General features: G+C 40.9%; 1 long non-coding RNA gene across 1 annotated transcript; it reads right to left on the minus strand.

The window, feature by feature from the left end:
* Positions 1 to 696: 696 nt before the first annotated feature.
* LOC132342505 (uncharacterized) lies at positions 697 to 21,670 on the minus strand. The gene is made up of 6 exons (XR_009490927.1): positions 21,261 to 21,670; positions 7,795 to 7,958; positions 5,848 to 6,023; positions 4,664 to 4,757; positions 2,161 to 2,479; positions 697 to 1,185 (listed from the first exon to the last, which is right to left on the minus strand). It is a non-coding gene; the product is annotated as an uncharacterized lncRNA (long non-coding RNA).
* Between the last annotated feature and the right edge of the window lie 521 nt (positions 21,671 to 22,191).

The following is a 22,191-nucleotide window of genomic DNA, read 5'->3' on the forward strand; positions in this document are numbered from 1 at the left end:
GAAGATCCCCTGGAGAAGGGCATGGCAACCCACTCCAGTATTCTTGCCTGGAGAATCCAATGGACAGAGGAGTCTGGTAGGCTGCAGTCCATGGGGTCGCAACAAGTCAGGCACAACTGAAGCGACTTAGCATGCATGCATGCTGGGGATCCCTGGAGGAGGAGACAATTCTGGAGAAGCTAGGGAAGGTTCCCAAACAAGGAACTCTTTGAAGTAGGTATGAAAGGAGGAGTAGGGTTTTACTAGAGAGGGAAAAAGAATAGGGTGGAGATGAAATGTGTGCATGAACAGCCACAAAGAAAGCCTGCTGTGTGCTGGGAATAAACGCTTCATGGGAAATGACAGCCTAGGAGAGTCAAGCAAAGCCTGGGCACAGCCAAGAAGGACCCTGTATTCTGTGCTGAGGTTTGCACATTTTTATCTTAAAAGTCGAGGCAGTCCATTCATTCTTTGTAAGAGTAGTTATATGATCAAACCTGTGTTTCAAACTATAACTTTGGTGAGTTGTAGAGAATGGGTTAAAGAAAGAAGAGGAGGGAGTTAGGGAAACTCTACTCTGAGTCAGAAACACTGACAGAACCAAGACAGGTGTATATCTGGACTTGAACAAAGCTACTAACTGGCCCTGCAATTTTGGGTGGAATCATCTCCTGAATCACAGTTTTCTCATCTGTAAATCTAGGATAGAAATAATTACTTTTTGAGGTTATAGGAAAGATCAAAATAACATAAAATAAGGCCCAGGTGTCCAGCACATGATAAGCTCGTAACAGACAAGGTAGTGATAATTCTTCATTGAGCATTGCTGTGGGGGCATGGAAGGGGTTGGGTTAGGATGGCAGGGGGGGTGTGTGTGTGTGTTTGGTAGGAAAAGTGATGAATAAAATAATACTAAATTATCACATTATGTTGAGAACAGAAGGGAATCTGGAATTAAAAAACATGTTCAGATGGTTATATTATTTTTGTCATTGATGTACTTCGTTGAATGAAATTTCATGGATTAGATATTTTTGCAATATTTTCGCGAGCCAGCAGGTTACAAACAAACACCCACCTCATCCGTTTCACAAGGCAGCTCTGAGAGTTCAAAACTGGTGGTGAAATTCTTTGATTACCAGAATGTCTTCATGAGGACAGGAACTTTGCTCAATGGTACATCCATAATGCCCAGAACTCAGCAAACTATATATTGAATGAGTGGATGAATTCAATATGAAGAGGTGTGAAAAGCAGCAGAAACATTAGATTACTTTCTAGCTAATAGGGTCCAAATACCCAGTTTCAGTCTTTCCATTCCGCTCACTAAAATTTGACCCATTGTTGATTCCTTCTAAATATCCTTGGCCTCTGTACGCCGTGTGTATAGAGTGAGGTGCTTGGTATCGAGAGGTGAGTAATACAGACACGGTGTCACCCTGAACTTACCACCTAGTGAGTGTGGGCAGTTGAATCTCACAAAGGCTGTGAAATGTGTGGGCTCCTTCCTCCTCTTCCACTGCACCCTGCTCTCATTCCACTTGAGATTTGAATGATGGGGAAACATGAAAGGCACGAGATGGAAAGTGGTGAAATGCAATAAAAGAGCATGTATCCCGGGGTCACGTGCCTCCTAATGCCACTACTTACTAGATATGAGAGTTTGGGCTGGATACTCAGCCTCTATAAGCTAAAATGTCCTCATCTTTAAATTATTTTCAATAGAAATTAGTAAAATCAGGCATGCAAATTATTTGGTGCATAGTAGATTCTTTTTTTTAAACTTTTTACTTTGTGTTGGAGTATAGCCTATTAACAATGTCATGAGAGTGCCAAGTGAGCAGTGAACGGGCTCAGCCATACCTATGCATGTATCCATTCCCCCCCAGACTCCTCCCCTGTCCAGGCTGCCACATAACACTGAGCAGAGTTCCATGTTCTATGCAGTATATCCTTGTTGGTCATGCATTTTAAATACAGCAGTGTGTATGTGTCCATCTCAAACTCCATAACTGTGCCTTCCCCCAATTCCCCCCCCTCCACCCCTGCCCCACCAGCAACCACAAGTTCATTCTCTAAGTCTGTGAATATTTTTCTGTTTTGTAAGCTAATTTGTATCAATTCTTTTCAGATTCCACATATAAGGGATGTCACACGACATTTCTCCTCTGTCTGACTTACCTCACTCAGTATGACCATCTCTAGGTCCATCCAGGTTGCTGCAAATGACTCAGTGGTTTTTTTTTTTTTTTTCCCCTTACCAAGAGATTTCCTTGTAGATGAAATTCATAGCTTGGAGAAGACAGTTGTTTTCCAAAGGGCTCAGAGCTTTGCTATCGACAAGCTGCTTCCCCTGATTCCATAATATGTCGGAGAAGATAGTCAACTAGCTCAACTTTGTTCACCTTCAGACCTTCTGATAGCTCTTGAAAATGTGTATCTTTTCTGGTGGTTTATTAGCATGCGACCAGACCTACATGTTTGCAGATAAAGTAGTCCTCTGAAAAATGAACAGGTAAAAATATGCTCTAATGAAAACAAAAACCTAAAAGCAGTATGTTTAAAAAAAAAGTTCTGTTTACAGAATCACAGACAGAGAACAGACTGGTGGTTGTGAAGGGGGAGGAGGTTGGTTGGGGGAAGGATAAGGTGAGTGCTTGGGTTTAGCAGACATAAACTTTTATGTATAGAATGGGTAGACAGCAAGGTCCTGCTAGCATAGGGAATTATATTCAATACCGTATGATAAACCTTAGTGGAAAAGAGTATTTTTAAAAAGGGAGAACAAACTTCTGTTTAACAAAACAATCTCACTTTTTAAAATACCACATAAAGGGAACTGAAAATATTAACTCCATTATTTTTATATTCACTGCTAAATTTTATAAACATGTTTAAAAAGCTATTATTTATGAATTTAATAAAAATTTAAATGTGTCTTATTGGTATCATTTTTAAGTTTCCAATCAAGATTTTCTTCTCGCTTAAGCCAATCCCTTGCCTGCCATCTTACCTCTTTCCTTGTCCATCTACAGAGGAAGGTTTTCATGAAAGTTTAGCATGCTCATAGACTCCAAATTTTATGATCAACATATTTCATTCAAAGACCATATTTAGAAATAGTTTAAAATATTTGTGTAGTCTATAAAGGTATTTTTAAAAATTCGTTTTTGTGGAAAATCTGTGTGACGACCGAATGTCCATTTTATGAAGTGGGTACTTACTCCTGGAGCAAAGACCTAGAGTCTCTGTAAGTTTGCATGTGTTACCATGGCTCCTTGACTAAGAAAGCGCCCTTCCTCTGGTTTCTAAGATCTCCTGTTTGGAGAGAGTTGAGGGTTATTATAGATAAAATGTAGATCCAAGAATACTGTGTAGATCTAATAAAGGGAGATGCTTATTGAGTCTGAGTTGCAGTACCTTTTAGTTCCTTTCTAACTTGAAATGTATATGTTTCTGTGACTTTGTGGTCTAAAATCTAGGAAGAGGCTGCAGCTAGGGTCTGTTTTATTTTCTGAGCTTTCTACTACTTGGTCCCTGGAAAATAAGACTTTTCCCTCAGTTCAGTTCAGTCACTCAGTCGTGTCCGACTCTTTGTGACCCCATGGACTGCAGCATGCCAGGCTTCCCTGTCTATCACCAACTCCCGGAGCTTGCTCAAGCTCATGTGCATTGTGTCAGTGAGGTCATCCAACCATCTCATCCTCTGTCATCCCCTTCTCCGCCTGCCTTCAATCTTTCCCAGTATTAGGGTCTTTTCCAGTGAGTCAGCTCTTCACATCAGGTGGCCAAAGTATTGGAGTTTCAGCTTCAGCATCAGTCCTTCCAATGAATACTCAGGACTGATTTCCTTTAGGATAGCCTGGTTGGATCTCCTTGCAGTCCAAGGGACTCTCAAGAGTCTTCTCCAACACCACAGTTCAAAAGCGTAAATTCTTCTGTGCTCAGATTTCTTTATAGTCCAACTCTCACATCCATACATGACTACTGGAAGAACCATAGCTTTGACTTTTCCCTCAGGTAAGTATATAATCAAAAGGATAAAAGGAAGTACCAAAATAGTTAAGATTATATAACATTTTGTCTATTTATTGCAATATAGGTGGGTTTATTATATGGATGGATATGAATTCTACTCAATCATTACTTTCAAAAATAGAAATATTTCTAAAAAATAAGATTTATGTATATCATGTGCATTAAAGTAAAATACAACTCCTTTATATTGACTATATAAATATTAGAAACAGCATAAATAAATAATTATTCTTGGTATATCTCTACATATTTAACTTCTTGGTTGTATCAGTTTCTAATATTATGACACAGGTATTTTTATGAAGAATACAATTTTGGATATGGCTTATTACTCATTTTTTAGATAAAACTGATTGCAGTATCCTTCAAAGCTACATTTTATGACTGACAAATTTAAAATTGTTCATAACTTCCATTGACTTCCTTTTGTAGACCATGCTATTTTTAGTCTCAAGAATACCTTAGATATTCATGTATCTATCTGGTAAGCTTGGAGTGAATTCTGCTGGATGAATGATATTTTTAATTTTCTTTTAAAACATGTAAATGTATAAATATTTTATGCCAAATATTTTTGCATGCTCTGTCCTTTTCCTCCATTGCTTCAAAAGATAGGTTTACAAAGTATAACTTATCAAGAAATTACCTGCAGCGTTTGAAGGCTATCTCAATATAGTCCCATTCAGTATAGAATATTTCATTAAAAAAGAATCCAAGGCATCTCCATTAGAAGGTTTTCCCTAGAGGTGAAGATATTCCAAAGTACAATTACAGAACTTCAAGGTTTAATATTTTATGCTTTTCGTCTCTTATCATTTAGCTTATCCATTTCTTCCTTTGCTTTTATGAAGTTACAATTCATCTTTCTGGTTTCAAGATTTTCTTTCAATAGTTATAATTTGCTGCACATTTCAAAAGCTGAAGTTGTTTGGTGTTCCATCAGTTGAATATCTGATTAAAGATTTACAACTTCTTTCAAACAAAATGCAACCTAAATTTAGATGACTGCTTTACAATAAGGTTCAGTATCATTGTCAAATAGTTAGATGGATCTACAAAGTAGTTCTTTAAAATTAAAACATTTCTAAAATCTGGTGGTGACAGACAGTAAAGAGAAAAAGCACGCAGTGCCACAACTGAAGCATTTTAAAATAAATGCAGCGTGAATTTTGTCACAAAAGTTTATAATTTGGCTGACTTTAAATGCAGCCTCTCTTTTGACAAGTAGATTATCAAAGCTTGTTTGGACACATTCATGAATAATACGTGCACTACAACCTATTCCAACCAGAATTCCAATTCCAAACCTGCAACACAAGTTTCTTGATTTAGTTGGAACATGGTTTTTACCACAATATTGGGCTCTACCAAAATTTGTATCATACTATCACTGCAAATACAAGTAATTTTATCGTCAAGGTTGAACTTTTTATCCAGAACTTAATAGCATTTATGAGAATGTTAAACTATTTTATCAAGACAGGATGAACTTCTAAATGTTTTAGCTTGATTTCATGTGTTGAATTTAAAAGACATTACTGGATTTAACTGAATTTCTATTTGAAGAATCTTATGACACTAATGTAAAACTGATATCATCTAACTCTTAGTGAAGTTCTCTAGCTAATGGAGCCAATACTTTTAATAGCTATAATTTCACTTTTACACATATACAGGAGAAACTTGGAATAAAGAGTGAAATTAATTTAGAAAAATACTCATTTGATCCCAATGATAAGTCATACTTTCCAGTGTTGTAAATGAACCTTCTGCAGCTGTACTTGTTATATTGACTCTTTTGGAAATAGTCTTTTTAAAATAATTACTAACTTTTGAAATAGACGTGGATGTAGCTTCAAAGTATTTGTGTCTTCTGGCAATGTCAGGTAGATGATAAATGTAAACCAAAATTTTGTGCAACTGACATTTTCATCACCAAGTTTCTTAAGAAATGGAAATTCAGCATTAAATATTTCATTAGACATTTGCTTGTTTGAGATCATTGCCTTGGAAGAGATAAAATAAAACCAAACCTTACTAAACAATAAAGTAAATACATAATTGTAGGTTTATACCATACAATAAATAATAAGTACCACTGACAAATATATTCAGGCTATTCTTTCTGTGATCTCTGGTAGGGCAGTCAAGTCTGTATTCCATGTACATATTTCATGTGCTCTAAACCGATCATCCCTGATGATTCCTACTGACCGGTAGGTAGCCTGGTAGCTTCCTGCATTTTGTAGGCTGTGGCCCTGGCCATGGTCCTGATCGCAGCACAACTGGCTGCAGGTTTACACTTCGGCCAGCAGGGGCAGCAACACTGAACACTTTCCCATCATAGCCAGACGAGAGGTAAGCTGTCCCTAGCCACTTAATCTGAACCTACTTTGTTTTACCAGGGAGTACATGCTGCTCTCGAAAGAAAAGTGTTAGTGCATATGTTTTGAAAGGAAAAGTCGGTTTGGTTATCACCTGTCATCTTTCAGATTTAACCATATGTCAATCAAAGCCCTGCTGCTGCCACTAAGTCGCTTCAGTCGTGTCCGACTCTGTGCGACCCCATAGTCGGCAGCCCACCAGGCTCCACCGTCCCTGGGATTCTCCAGGCAAGAATACTAGAGTGGGTTGCCATTTCCTTCTCCAATGCATGAAAGTAAAAAGCAAAAGTGAAGTCACTCAGTCCTTAGCGACCCCATGGACTGCAGCTCCTCCATCCATGGGATTTGCCAGGCAAGAGTACTGGAGTGGGTTGCCATTGCAATCAAAGCCCTACATGCTATACACTCACTGCCTACACAACTGCATACATACTATACTAACTACTATGAACCAACTCCATATTTGACAAGACCCTGGCAGAAGCTAGAGGTACCAAGTGGAAATTGCCAAACTTGTCTTAGTTTATCTTACTGCTTTGTTAAAAAAAAGAGAGAGAGAGAGAAATCTAGGATACATGTTAAACTGTGCAGGATCTGGGACATTAGATAAAATTCGGGAGTGTCCCAAGCAAACCAGGGTGCAAAGTCACCTTAATAATAGGCATTATTTTCAACTGTGAAATTTTAATGATTATTCAGTGTTGGTGATTAAATGAAGGGTCCAAAATTTTCCAGATGCATATAATCTACCCACAGAGAAGGAAATGGCAACGCACTCCAGTATTCTTGCCTAAGAATCCTGTGGACAGAGGAGCCTGGTGGGCTGCTGTCTATGGGGTCACACAGAGTCGGACATGACTGAAGCGACTTAGCATGCATGCATGCATAATCTACCCAAATTAAAAATTAGCAGAAAAATGCAAATATTAAACTAAGTATAGTTGAATTTCTGGTGGCTCTCAGTTTTTGTGTGTGTGTTTAAGATACAGTCTGAATACCAAATAAGTGAGCAGTGATTATGAAGCAAGCATTGCCACAGGAGAGCAGGGTCTCCCGGTGTCTATGAAGTCATTTCAAGTTACAGCCCTATTCGCTTGGTTGCCCTTTGGTTCTGTGTTACTCTTTGCGCTTGGTTGTTTACTGCCTTGGCTGTACTTGTGCTCTCTTTAATACCCAGGAGGAGATGTTCTCACACTTTCCTGTAAATATGCAATCTTTCTTTAGTGCTTGAATGATGTGTGCGAGGGCTCTTACCCATTATTCCCCTGCAGTGGATCTTACATCTTGCTTCACTTATTCCAAGCCTCCATCTGACATGGATCATCATAACATCACGTATACTCATTGTAGCAAAAGCAATTTTTATGAACAAAATGATATTTTATGAACTCACTGACATAGAGGGAGAAGAACCTGTAATTTTGTCTTCTGTGATTGAAGCAATCTCAGTTCTCATTCTCCGGCCTCCTTGGTCCCATCTAAAGGAAATTTACATCATTGGCACAGGACTTACATATATCTGGAGAGAGTTTATTCTTTCTCAGATGTCCAGTTAACCTGCAGGGGTAAGGTCAACAGGTGAGGTAAATCTGATACTATCATAGTTATCCTAATAAACAGTTGTCTGATTCCTGCTAATTCACGGTCTCAGAATTTCTTATACTTGTGTTACTGTAGGCAGCAGCCGTTTAGGGAAACCTGTCCATAGCCCTGTCTTTCATAAGTGCCTCAACCAAGTTCCTACAGAAGTGAGTATGTACATTCGTCATTCAACCTTCAACCTCTGAAAAAAAGTCACATCAAGTCACCAGTATATGGTGACAATACTGCCACTTCATTCAGCATTCAACGTGTCTTAATTGAGGACCTAGCACTTGTGGGTCACACAGGCAGGTAAAGTGAATAAGACACAAATCCTGGCCTCAAGGAGTTTAGACTGGTTAGACTGGTTAGACTGGCAGAGTGGTTAGACTGGCAGACACAGGGAGAGAACCAAACATGTTCTAGAGCGTGTCCATTGTTATAAGCATGGACCATACAAACTGTAACGAACAAATGGAGGAAAATGCCTGGGTCTGTGGGGAACTTTCCATGAGCCCTTCCAAGAGTGGAGGAATGCTTGAATTGGAGGTTTTGCCACACTTGGTGAACTGGGAGTAGTGGACGGGAGGACATTCCACGCACAGACAATAGTCATACATGATGCTGTTCACACGTGCAGGTGGGGGCCATTTCTGAGACGCTGCTGCTCTCATTTGGGACATCCTACCACCTACCTCGGAGAAGGCAATGGCATCCCACTCCAGTACTCTTGCCTGGAAAATCCCATGGATGGAGGAGCCTGGTGAACTGCAGTCCAGGGGTTCGAAAAGAGTCGGACACGACCGAGCGACTTCACTTTCACTTTTCAGTTTCATGCGTTGGAGAAGGAAATGGCAACCCACTCCAGTGTTCTTGCCTGGAGAATCCCAGGGACGGGGGAGCCTGGTGGGCTGCCGTCTCTGGGGTCGCACAGAGTCGGACACGACTGAAGCGACTTAGAAGCAGCACCCACCTACCTCAGGCACTGACCGGGCCAGTTCAGTCTCATCTCTCAGCAGTGCCTTGTTTAAGTGCTTCCATAACGCCCTGGACTCCTTCTAATAGTGAAAAGTAAATCCAAATTTTAAGTTTCAAATGCTAGTTCCTCCCACAAATTCTAAGGTTTTTAAAGAGACATACGGGAAGGCCATGTTGTTTATGGTCTTGTCCTGCTAGCTGGCACAGCCTGTGGTAGAGAATAAACCCTAATGTATGAAAAAAAAAATGAAAGAACACATAAGCACATTGACCAGGCCATGTAAACTGAGAGACAGTTTTCGCCAAAAGCTGACCGAAGTTCTTTTAAAGTCCTGTCAGCCGCTGCTTTTAATTTTTTTTTATAGCCCTCCTTTCCCATAAACTTGGTCCAAGGCACATTTATGAGTTTTTTCCCATCTTGCTTATGATGGCAAACTGAGACCTTTCCCCTCATAAGATCTCATCAAAATTATAGCTTGGAAGTATAAAACAGTGAACACCTAATAGCAAAGTAAGGTGGCGGTAGCTGCTCGCTTCACCACTGAGAGACTTCAGCCCAGCACACAGGATGCATGGAAACACGTTAACCGAGGAGGCGGTGGGGGAAGCTGCTCACGCTTGACCATGTGCTGGACAAGGCTGCAGTGCAGGCGGGCTTGGCCAGCCAGAACCCAGACACGTTTGCAGCTCTGTGTTGCTAAGCAAGGAGGGCAGTGGGGAGGGCAATTGCTGAAGCAAAGGTTAATCCAAGATTTATTTGCAGGATGCTATGTCATGAGCTCGATAAAGGACAGAAATGGTATGGACCTAACAGAAGCAGAAGATATTAAGAAGAGATGGCAAGAATACACAGAAGAACTGTACAAAAAAGATCTTCATGACCCAGATAATCACGATGGTGTGATCACTCACCTAGAGCCAGACATTCTGGAATGTGAAGTCAAGTGGGCCTTAGAAAGCATCACTATGAACAAAGCTAGTGGAGGTGATGGAATTCCAGTTGAGCTATTCCAAATCCTGAAAGATGATGCTGTGAAAGTGCTGCACTCAATATGTCAGCAAATTTGGAAAACTCAGCAGTGGCCACAGGACTGGAAAAGGTCAGTTTTCATTCCAATCACAAAGAAAGGCAATGCCAAAAAATGCTCAAATTACTGCACAATTACACTCATCTCACACGCTAGTAAAGTAATGCTCAAAATTCTCCAAGCCAGGCTTCAGCAATATGTGAACCGTGAACTTCCTGATGTTCAAGCTGGATTTAGAAAAGGCAGAGGAACCAGAGATCAAATTGCCAACATCTGCTGGATCATAGAAAAAGCAAGAGAGTTCCAGAAAAACATCTATTTCTGCTTTATTGACTATGCCAAAGCCTTTGACTGTGTGGATCACAAGAAACTGTGGAAAATTCTGAAAGAGATGGGAATACCAGACCACCTGATCTACCTCTTGAGAAATTTGTATGCAGGTCAGGAAGCAACAGTTAGAACTGGACATGGAACAACAGACTGGTTCCAAATAGGAAAAGGAGTTCGTCAAGGCTGTATACTGTCACCCTGCTTATTTAACTTCTATGCAGAGTACATCATGAGAAACGCTGGACTGGAAGAAACACAAGCTGGAATCAAGATTGCTGGGAGAAATATCAATAACCTCAGATATGCAGATGACACCACCCTTATGGCAGAAAGTGAAGAGGAACTAAAAAGCCTCTTGATGAAGGTGAAAGTGGAGAGTGAAAAAGTTGACTTAAAGCTCAGCATTCAGAAAACGAAGATCATGGCATCCGGTCCCACCACTTCATGGGAAATAGATGGGGAAACAGTGGAAACAGTGTCAGACTTTATTTTTCTGGGCTCCAAAATCACTACAGATGGTGACTGCAGCCACGAAATTAAAAGACGCTTACTCCTTGGAAGGAAAGTCATGACCAACCTAGATAGCATATTCAAAAGCAGAGACATTACTTTGCCAACAAAGGTCCGTCTAGTCAAGGCTATGGTTTTTCCTGTGGTCATGTATGGATGTGAGAGTTGGACTGTGAAGAAGGCTGAGCGCCGAAGAATTGATGCTTTTGAACTGTGGTGTTGGAGAAGACTCTTGAGACTCCCTTGCAAGGAGATCCAACCAGTTCATTCTGAAGGAGATCAGCCCTGGGATTTCTTTGGAGGGAATGATGCTAAAGCTGAAACTCCAGTACTTTGGCCACCTCATGCGAAGAGTTGACTCATTGGAAAAGACTCTGATGCTGGGAGGGATTGGGGGCAGGAGGAGAAGGGGATTACAGAGGATGAGATGGCTAGATGGCATCACTGACTTGATGGACGTGAGTCTGAGTGAACTCCGGGAGTTGGTGAGGCACAGGGAGGTCTGGCGTGCTGCTATTCATGGGGTCGCAAAGAGTCAGACACGACTGAGTGACTGATCTGATCTGATGCCAGGCTCCTTCATCCTCTCCTTTCTTTTTTTCTTCTTGCTATTTTGAAGATTTTATAATTTCATATCTACCTATATTTGTCCTGGCTAAATACAGCCAAGAGCTTCTAAAAATTTCTTTATTTCTTACTTACATTTTTTTGTACTTTCAAATACATATTTATCTTACATCAAAGTAGAGTTGAGTTACAATGTTGTGTTAGTTTCAGGTGGATAGCAAAGTGATTTAGTTATTGGACAGCAAGGAGATCAAACCAGTCAATCGTAAAGGAAATCAACCCTGAATATCCACTGGAAGGATGATGCTGAAGCTGAAGCTCCATTACTTTGGCCACCTGACATGAAGAGTCAACTCATTAGAAAAGACTGTGATGCTGGGAAAGATTGAAGGTGGGAGGAGAAGGGGACAACAGAGGATGAGATGGTTGGATGGCATCACCAACTCAATGGACATGAATTTGAGAAAACTGGGAGACGGTGAAGGACAGGGAAGCCTGGTGTGCTGCAGTCCATGAGGTCGCAAAGAGCTGGACACGACTGAGCAACTGAATAACAACAACAACTATTATGTTTTAGACTAGAAAAACATTTCCAATCTTTTTTTTTTTTTTTTAAGATCATTCATTTATTTTTGACTACACTGGGTATTCATGGCTGCACAAGGGCTTTCTCTAGTTGTGAGCAGGGTCTCCTCTCCAGGCGGTGCATGGGCTTCTCACTGCAGTGGCTTCTCTTGTGGGGCACAGGCTATAGGTGTGCGGGCTTCAGCAGTTGCAGCATGCAGGCTCAGTAGCTGTGGCACATGGGCTTAGCTTAGCTGCTCTGTGGCATCTGGGATCCTCCCAGATAGGGACAGAACCCATGTACCCTACATTGGCAGGTGAATACCCAAGTACTAGACCACCACAGAAGTCTCAGCATTTCTAATCTTGATGTTCATCATTTCATAAAGTTTCAAATTATTCATAGCTAAAACTTGAATCTCATATTGAAGAGTTTATCTCTCTTGTGATTATGCTTTTCAGGTTCTATGTTGAGTGTTGCTTATTGAGTTGATTTTTGGCTTTCGGAGCATTAGTGATCTTAGGGCTTGCGTCAGTGATGAGAAAGGAATGTGAGGACTTCTTAATACCAGTGCAAACATTTAGATGTTAGACTACTGTAAAAAAATGAACTTCAGTAGAAATAATAAATCAGCGTCAGAGGATATATAGGAATGAGTAGGAAATGTGGGTACTAACCACTTGAAACAAAGAATATGAAAATAAAAAAAATTATTTAAATAATTTGTTTCATTTATATTATGTTTGCAACAGAGCAATAATCTGAAATGAAAACCTGGTATTTATTTATAAGAGCTGAAGTAGAAAACCATTCAAATCATTATTTGATGAAGGGAGGAAAAACAATATCTTTGTAAACAGACTTATAAACACCTTTTACTCTGAGACACTTGGAGGTCTCCAAGTGATTTTTTTTTAATGAAGTATTGTAAGTCAGTTTGTTATGCATACACTAAAGGCAAGGGGTTTTGCTCAAATTTCTGAAGTCTTCAGTAAACTGGGAAAGCTTCAAACACAAGACACAGGAGTATGGATTACAATCCAAGATTATTGGTGGCAATAATCTCTTCTCTTCTACCACTTTGTTTAGGAGAAGGTCATATTTATAATAATAAAAATAATAATTAAAATTAAAATTTTGATATTGCTTTCCACACTAATTTGAATTTCTCTTTTTCCAGTGGAAGCCAAGATCTTGGTTCAGTGTCCGAAGAAATAGTGAACAGATGATCCTAATGGTGAACCTAATACATGCTTAATTACAGTTACTGAAAAGCATTTGTTGCTCAGCTGTGTCTGACTCTTTTGCGACCCCATGGACTGTAGCCTGCCAGGCTCCTCTGTATATGGAATTCTCCAGACAAGAATACTAGAGTGGATAACCATTCCCTTCTCTAGGGGATCTTACTGACCCAGGGATCAGATTTGGGTCTCCTTCATTGCGGGCAAATTCTTTATTGTCTGAGCTACCAAGGAAATAATTACAGTTACTAAATTACCTCCATTCATGACTTCCCTTTTATAATACTTCCTCATTTGTCTTGTGGCTTTCTGAATCCTTCCAAGTCACTACTCAAAAAGTCTGCATTTATATAATATGTAGTAGTGACTGATGGACTTCCCAGACGGCTCATTGATAAAGAATCTGCCTGCCAATGCAGGAGCTCAGGAAATGCAGGTTCGATCCCTGGGTCAGGAAGATCTCCTGGAGGAGGGAATGGCAACCCATTCCAGTATTCTTGCCTTGAAAATGCCATGGAGAGAGCAGCCTGGTGGGCTACAGCCCATGTGTCACAGAGTTGAGCACGACTGAGTGACTGAACTCGTGTGCACAGGTGTAGGCTGACAACTTAAACAGAGGAGGTCATAATTAAACGGGAACCTGGAAAAATGCAGTAGATGCAAAAAAAGATATTGTTCCCATTAATTGAGGTGTATTGTATGGAATACTATTTTAATTTTTCCCATTTATAAATTCTGAAGGATCCAACAACCCTACTAAAATAAAGGTCAGCTCTTTTATTTTTTATTTTTTTAATTTATTGGGGTATAGTTGCTTTACACAGAGAAGGCACTGGCGATCCACCCCAGTACTCTTGCCTGGAAACCCCCATGGATGGAGGAGCCTGGTGGGCTGCAGTCCATGGGATCGCTAAGAGTCGGACAAAACTTCACTTTCACTTTCACTTCACACATATATCTTGGAGAAGGGAATGTCAGGCAACCCACTCCAGTCTTCTTGCCTGGAGAATTCCATGGACAGAGGAGCCTGGAGGGCTACAGTCCATGGGGTCACAAAGAGTCAGACATGACTGAGCGACTTTCACTTCACATACATGTATCTAGGCTTCCCTGATGGCTCAGTTGGTAAGGAATCTGCCTGTAATGCAGGAGACCCCAGTTCAATTTCTGGGTCAGGAAGATCCACTGGAGAAGCAATAGGTTACCCACTAAAGTATTCTTGGGCTTCCCTGGTGGCTCAGCTGGTAAAGAATCCGCCTGCAATGTGGGAGACCTGGGTTTGATCCCTGGGTTGGGAAGCTCTCCTGGAGAAAGGAAAGGCGACCCACTCCAGTATTCTGGCCTAGAGAATACCATGGACTCTATAGTCCATGGGGTTGCAAACAGTTGGACGCGACTGAGCAACTTTCACTTGCATACGCACATCTATTCTTTCTCAGATTCTTTCCCCATACTGGTTGTTACAGAGTACCGAACAGAGTTCCCTGTGCTTTACAGTAGGTCCTTGTTGATCCTCTTTCCTATTCACAGAGTGACAGGCAAACTGATATTACTCTCTAGGGAAACATCTAGATTTTCGAGAATTCTCTAAAGATGAACTTTCTGGGGCAGCCAAGACAACTGAGAGTGGTGGCCCAGAGTAGAGACTGTCTTTTCCAGGATGGTTTATCCCAGGATGCTGTATATCGTTCCCTGTGCTACACAGTAGGACTTTGTTGTTTATCCATCCGCTATTTAATAGCTTGCATCCGACAATTCCAAACTCCCAATCCACCCCTCTCCCCCCTGCCCCCTTGGCAACTACAAGTCTGTTCCTCTGTCTGTGTGACTCTTCCATTCTAACTCCACAGAGCCCAGAGTGGGCCCGCTGGTGGAAAATCTGACCCATGAACAAAGTTCAGCCCGTCAAGAAAGAGGCATGCTGAAGGAACAATGCCTGCAAACTTGCAGTAAGTGAAATCCATCTATTCAGAGTAATCAGCCTTCTACTCAGTTCTTTAACGTAAAAACTTAACAGTGGTTGCCAGAGCAAGGAGGAAACTAGAGAATAAATGAGAACAGCCAAAATAATAAAGAATAGCTGATCCACAGGAAAAAAGTGAACAGAAGGCAAAGCTGTGCTCTATGAAAGGAACAATTAGGAGATACGATTGATCTCATGGAAATAAAACAATATGATTGTTGCAAAAAAGATTCTTAATGGTCATCAGTTCAGTTCAGTTCAGTCGCTCAGTCCTGTCCGACTCTTTGCGACCCCATGAATCACAGCATGCCAGGCCTCCCTGTCCATCACCAACTCCCGGAGTTCACTCAGACTCACATCCATCGAGTCAGTGATGCCATCCAGCCATCTCATCCTCTGTCATCCCCTTCTCCTCCTGCCCCCAATCCCTCCCAGCATCAGAGTCTTTTCCAATGAGTCAACTCTTCGCATGAGGTGGCCAAAGTACTGGAGTTTCAGCTTTAGCATCATTCCTTCCAAAGAAATCCCAAGGCTGATCTCCTTCAGAATGGACTGGTTGGATCTCCTTGCAGTCCAAGGGACTCTCAAGAGTCTTCTCAACACCACAGTTCAAAAGCATCAATTCTTTGGCGCTCAGCTTTCTTCACAGTCCAACTCTCACATCCATACATGAGCACTGGAAAAACCATAGCCTTCACCAGACGGACCTTTGTTGGCAAAGTAATGTCTCACTTTTGAATATACTATCTAGGTTGGTCATAACTTTTCTTCCAAGGAGTAAGAGTCTTTTAATTTTGTGGCTGCAGTCACCATCTGCAGTGATTTTGGTCATCAGCTAAGCGCAAAACTTGTGCTTCTTCCAAAACAGGCACTTATTGAGGGAAGCAGCTGTTGAACTAGGAACTACATTTTATAGTTCCCTTCAAAGTACACCTAGGCAAGACCAGGTGACTATTTCAATATAAGAAATATAAGAAGTGCAATGTGATATTTGCACATCAAACCTGTTGAGAATTAGCTTGCTCCTTCTTCTTTGCTGCGTACAGAGAGCTGTGCTATCTTGAGTGATGCGTGAGCCTGACTAAGGAAGGAATCAAGAGTCTTGAATCTTCCTATGTGGAGGAACTGCCTGATGAACAGGGAGCACTTGTGTTTAAAAAGGGACATGAATGTAGAAAATGTTAATTGTGGTAAGCCCCTGACGTTTGGTGGGTGTTTACTTATTTCAGTGGAAGTACAATTGATGTACAATGTTATATTAGTTTCAGGAGCACTACATCGTGATTCGACATTTACATGCCTTGTGAAATGATCACCAACATAGATCCAATTATCATCTGTCACCACACAAGGTTAATACAGCATCACTGACTGTATTTCCCATGCTTTACAAGACACTGGGGTTTATTTATTAGAGCAGCAGACAGTGCTGCCCTAAGGAATGCAACTGACAAGATGTAAAAGAAAAAATATCAGTAGGACAGTGGGAAGATAAGTTGAAGACATCTCCTAGAATTTAGAGCAATTAGGGAGGGAAAAAGAAAAACGTAAGAAAATACAGGTGACATAAGGAATCGATCCAGAAGTTCTAGGCATTACAAAGAATTTCAGGAAGAGAAAATATAGAAAACTAAGGAGAGAAAATTATCAAAGATGCACTAGAAAACAAAGTTTACAGATCTAGAGATTGAATTTCAGATCGAAAGGGATCAGAGAGGCCTGAAGAAGCCCAAATTTTGATACATACTTGCAAAATTTTAGAAGATCAAGCTTAAAGATTCCCTCACATCTATTAGAATGGCTATTATCACAAGGACAAAAATAACAAGTGTTGGCCAGAATAACACTGGTACACTTCTGGTAGGAATGTAAATTGGGGCAGCCACCGTGGAAAACACTATGGAGATTCCTCGAACAACTAAAACTAGAACTGCCATATAGTCCCGTCAATTCCACTTCTGGGTAATTAACTGAAGGGAATAACTCAAAGAAATATAGGCACCCCTATGGTTATCACAGCATTATTCACAATAGCCAAGATACGGAAGCAACCTGAGTGCCTGTAAATAGGTGAATGAATAAAGAAAATGTTATATACATACATGGAATATCATATACATGTAGTTATACTGGAATGTATAACTGGAATGGCATCATCGACTCAATGGACATGAGTTTGAGCAATCTCTGGGAGATGGTGAAGGATAGGGAAGCCGTGCTGCAGTCCATGGGGTCGCAAAGAGTCAGACATGACTGAGCGACTGAACGACAACAATACTGGAACGAGGAGGGCACGACAACCCACTCCAGTGTTCTTGCCTGGAGCTTGGTGGGCCACAGTCCATAGGGTTGCAAAGAGTTGGACTGAAGCAACTGACCACAGTTATACTGGAGCACATATATACATAACGGAATGTTATATATGTGTATATAATGGATATTTTTCAGCCACAAAAAGAGAAAACCTACAATTTGTGACAACACGGATAACGTGGATGGAACTTGAGGGCATTATGCCAAGGGAGGTAAGTCAGACAGAGAAATAGAAATATGATATGGTCTCACTTATATTGAAAAAACCAAATGCATATATATACAGAGAACAGACTGGTTGTTGCCAGAGGTGGGGAGTAAAGGGTGGACAATGAGGAAAAGTTATGGGAGAAGTCCTGGGGAACGCGATATGCCACAGCAGCACGGTGCCTACAGTTAATATTTGAAATATTTGAAATTTCAAATATTTGAAAGACGCTGAGAAAGTAGCATCTGAGAAAGTACTTTTAAGAAAGCAGATCTTAAAGTTTCTCATCACGAGGAACAAAAATTTCTTTGTGTCCTGATGTGTGTTAACTAATCTCACTGAGAGGATCCTCTTACAATATACACAAATATTTAATGATGTTGTACACCTTAAACTAATATGTTATATTATAAATTTTATAATATATTATATAATATATAACACACATATTTTTATATTATATATAATTATATATTATATATATCATATAAATATTATAGCATATAATATGTTATATATATTATAGCATATAATATTATATTATACAATATATATCATATAACTATTATAGCATATAATATATAATATTATATATTATATATATATAATTTTTGAAAAGATAAACCAATGCAAGAAAAAAAAAGACAGATTATACATAAGGAAAAAGAATTAGACTGGCTTTGGGTTATACAGCATCATGGTATATCAACAAGCAAGGAAGAAATGACTTCAATATTTTAAGGAAAAACACTTTTCAATCTAGATTTCCAATTTAGATGCAGCCAACTATTAATCAATTGTGAGGGTAAAACATGGTATATTGGGACATTCAAGAACTTAGTCAATCTACCTGTCACCTATCCTTCTTAAGTGATTTACTCCAATAAAGAGAGAAAAATCACCGCAGATAATGTGGGATCCAGGAAACGATAAATGTGTGAGCTAAGAGAATCACAAAGATTCTAAAGATTTGAGCCAGGGCTGCTTATTCTGTGAGATGATTAATGTGCATATGGTTCAAAACTGTTTAATTAGAATTTTCTATCATTTGTATTCCAAAATATCTATACGAATTCTATACAGAGGTTTCTCTAGAAACAAAAAGTATTGCACTAGGTAGGTTGGAGCCACTTAGGTGTCTCCTACTTCAGGATGACTAGTTTCCAGCCCATCTGGGCCCCTCCTTCTGGAATTTGAAAGCAGATATTTTCCACTACTTTTTTGGTATCCTTAGTTTCCTTTTCCTGGGTTCAAATGTCAGTCCCAAAGCCTTAAACATTTCTCCCACGAAGCTTAGGAGTCTTCAAGCAAAATTCCAGTGGACTGTGCCATTCTCCAGACTTCCTCAGGCAGGTATGCAGATTAGGCTCCTAGATTGACCCCTCCCGGGAGTTTTCCAGACTGGTCACAACATTAGTCCCTCCAAACTCTGGGATTAAAATGGTTCTGTAGATAATGCTTCCTCCTACTCTCTCCTTTCAGGGGGAGGGTTCTACAGTACGTTAGCATATTAACAACTCTGAATCCTTGCAGTAAAGAAACCTGATTAACTTTGTTTAACCCAGCATCTCCAAAACACAACTGACCATAGAACCTGTCTCTCTCCTTTTTTCTAGTAACGGAGTTTAATATCCCAAGGGAACGAGATTTCCTTGAATGTATGTTGACGAAGGCTGCTCTAGCAACAAAGCCAATCTATAGACTGCGTGTTTTATCTGTAGTATGATTTTAGATTAGAAACCACCACATACGCCATTGCATTCTGCTCTGGGCTGTACTTGGAAGAGGCAACCGTTCGTCAGTTCATGAACCAAGCTCTGCTGTCACCGACACCCAGGGGTATTGCTACACGCAAGCAAAGAGAAGGCTGGGGACCCACTCTGAGTTCTGAGTGTCTTGAATGCCACATCTGAAGATGTATAAAGATGACATAAAACCATGTCAAGCAGCTGCAAACAGATAGAGTGAAAATGACAAGCATGCCAAGGGAGCAGGAATAAATGGGGTGACCAGAACTCTATGTATGCGAAACTTAATAAATATTTTTGATGGTGACATGATGATGATTCAAAATAAAGAAGTCAGATACACAGGATCCCAAGGGGCCAGTGTGGAGGTGGGGAGACTGGGGCTCTGCCAGTGAGATAATTGTGTGCTTGCTCTTGTGTTACAATGAGCGCCTGGTCCTTGCCTTTTGCAGCTCTCCCAGTAACCTTCCTGCCACACCCTGTGGTCTACGGAAGTGGGTTTAGAGCATCTAGTTAATGGAGGAGTTGGGATGCTCTGATTTTGCCCATTCATTTGAAGCTGAATTTTAAAAGCGAAGCTAAATTCATTCAATGCACAAGACTTTGCTGCTTTCTTTACAAATCAGGCATTTACTGTTGTAACCCTCACTGGGCTACAGTGAGGGTTACAATACTAAGGCTTCCCACTTGGCTATTCATGTGTACACCAGTGTGCATGGTGGTTGAAACTGATTGTGGAGCCAGAGGGACTTGTGTTTGAAACTAGTTCCTTTAATTACTAACTGTAATTAGCTAGTAATTGACCAGTCAGGTACTTTTTTGAATCTTGGTGCACTTGGTTCTGAAATGGGGCTAACACCCTCCTCATAGCACCCTTGTGAGGACTGAATAAAATAAAGCATATAAAGCACTCAGTACACTGCCAGGCACTGAGGACATGGTAGCTTTCATTAATAGTTTGTGTGCTGTCTACCAACTAAACTGTTCCTTGAGAGTCTGGTCCCTTGTCTTTAATCTGGGTATCCTAAGATAAGGAACCCTGAACACAGGACACAGACATTCATTATTAATTGATCATCTAAGATTATGTTGACATAGCCTAAGGGAAAATATAAGTAATTATGCATTTAACCTGGAAAATTCAGTCTCCCAAATAAAATTTTTGTGCTCATATAATTTTGGTTATCTGCCCTGCACTGTACTTAGCCGCTCAGTCGTGCCTGACTCTTTGCAACCCCATGGACTGTAGCCTGCCAGGCTCCTCTGTCCATGGTGATTGTCCAGGCAAGAATACTGGAGTGGGTTGCCGTGCCCTCCTCCAGGGGATCTTCCCAACCCAGGGATTGAACCCAGGTCTCTGGCATTACAGGCAGATTCTTTGCTGTCTGAGCCACCCAGGAAACCCCTTTGCCCTAATTCACACTTACTAATGGTCACATCGATTGAAGGCAGGAGGAGAAGGGGACAACAGGGGATGAGATGCTTGGATGGCATCACTGACTCAATGGAGCTGAGTTTGAGCAAACTCATAGTTGGTGATGGACAGGAAGCCTGGTGTGCTGCAGTCCATGGGGTCACAAAGAGTCAGACACAACTGAGCGACTGAACTGAACTGAATGGTCACATCTACCATTCTTGAAAACTGGTATTGGGGTTTTTGCCTCCTATCCCATACAAACAGATCCATTTCTTTTGGTTCGGTAATCTAGAATCTTTATCTCTGTTCTTTGCTTACACAGGCCTGGGGAGTGTGGGTAGGAATCAAGCTCCCCTTGGTCAGCAGCCAGATTTATTGAATTGCATGTGGATAACCTCCCAGCTCCTCACCTTACTCTCAGCGTGGGCCAACCTGGGCGGGCTGGACTGTGTTAATGAAGAGCTCAGACGTCAGTCCCTCACCTCAATAGTCACAGGCATTCACAAAACAGGCAACACATAGACAAACACGTCTGGATGATGGGCTGCATTTTTCACTTTCCAGCTGGATGCTCGCATGTCACATCAAAAGGGCCCTGGAGACATGCAACGCAGCAATCGATGGATGCTGCTGCCCAGATGCCCTGCCCTCAGGGGAGTGGCCAGGGAGATGAGTGGCAGAAAGCAGCCTTCTTGGGAGTCCCTTGGACACTTCTGCTGCCAATTCTAGGAGCCATGTGGCACCAGGCAGCCACCCCTACCCAGTAAGTCTTAATGGCCGCATGCTGACTTAAAAACACAGTCTCAGAGAAGGCATTAACATTCCGAGCTCAGCTGTGTCATCCTGGTTGCCATAGCAATGCGGGGAACTATATTTTGCGTTCCATGGTTATTTCTCTGCACTAATGAAATGGACATTTTTCTTCAGTGAGTTGAATCAAAACTAATTGAGTAGTAATCAGCACAGACCCTGAAGTTCAAGGAAATGTAGTCTGACTAGCGCTTTGTAGAAATGCAGACACCATTAACTATCTTCAAATGAGGTTTTTTTTTTAATTAGTGGAATCTTAGCAACCTATTACAGATGGGTGTAAGTGTTATCACACAAAAAGCTCCTCATTTGTTTAGTGCAGGGAGGGGAAATTTATTTTCAATTAATTCAAGTGCCGATGGGGTGCGGTGGTCTGTTGTGCCCTCTTCCCCAGGAAATCTCTCAAACTGATATGTACTCCTACATGGACCTTAAAAGGAAATACAGAATCCAGTAATTGGATTCTCAGATGTTTTCAAGAAGGAGTGGTTTTTGTTCCTAAAGCCCATTCAGAGATGGAGATGAAAACAT

Source organism: Bos taurus, chromosome 16, assembly GCF_002263795.3.
Source record: "Bos taurus isolate L1 Dominette 01449 registration number 42190680 breed Hereford chromosome 16, ARS-UCD2.0, whole genome shotgun sequence".
Taxonomy (NCBI): domain Eukaryota; kingdom Metazoa; phylum Chordata; class Mammalia; order Artiodactyla; family Bovidae; genus Bos; species Bos taurus.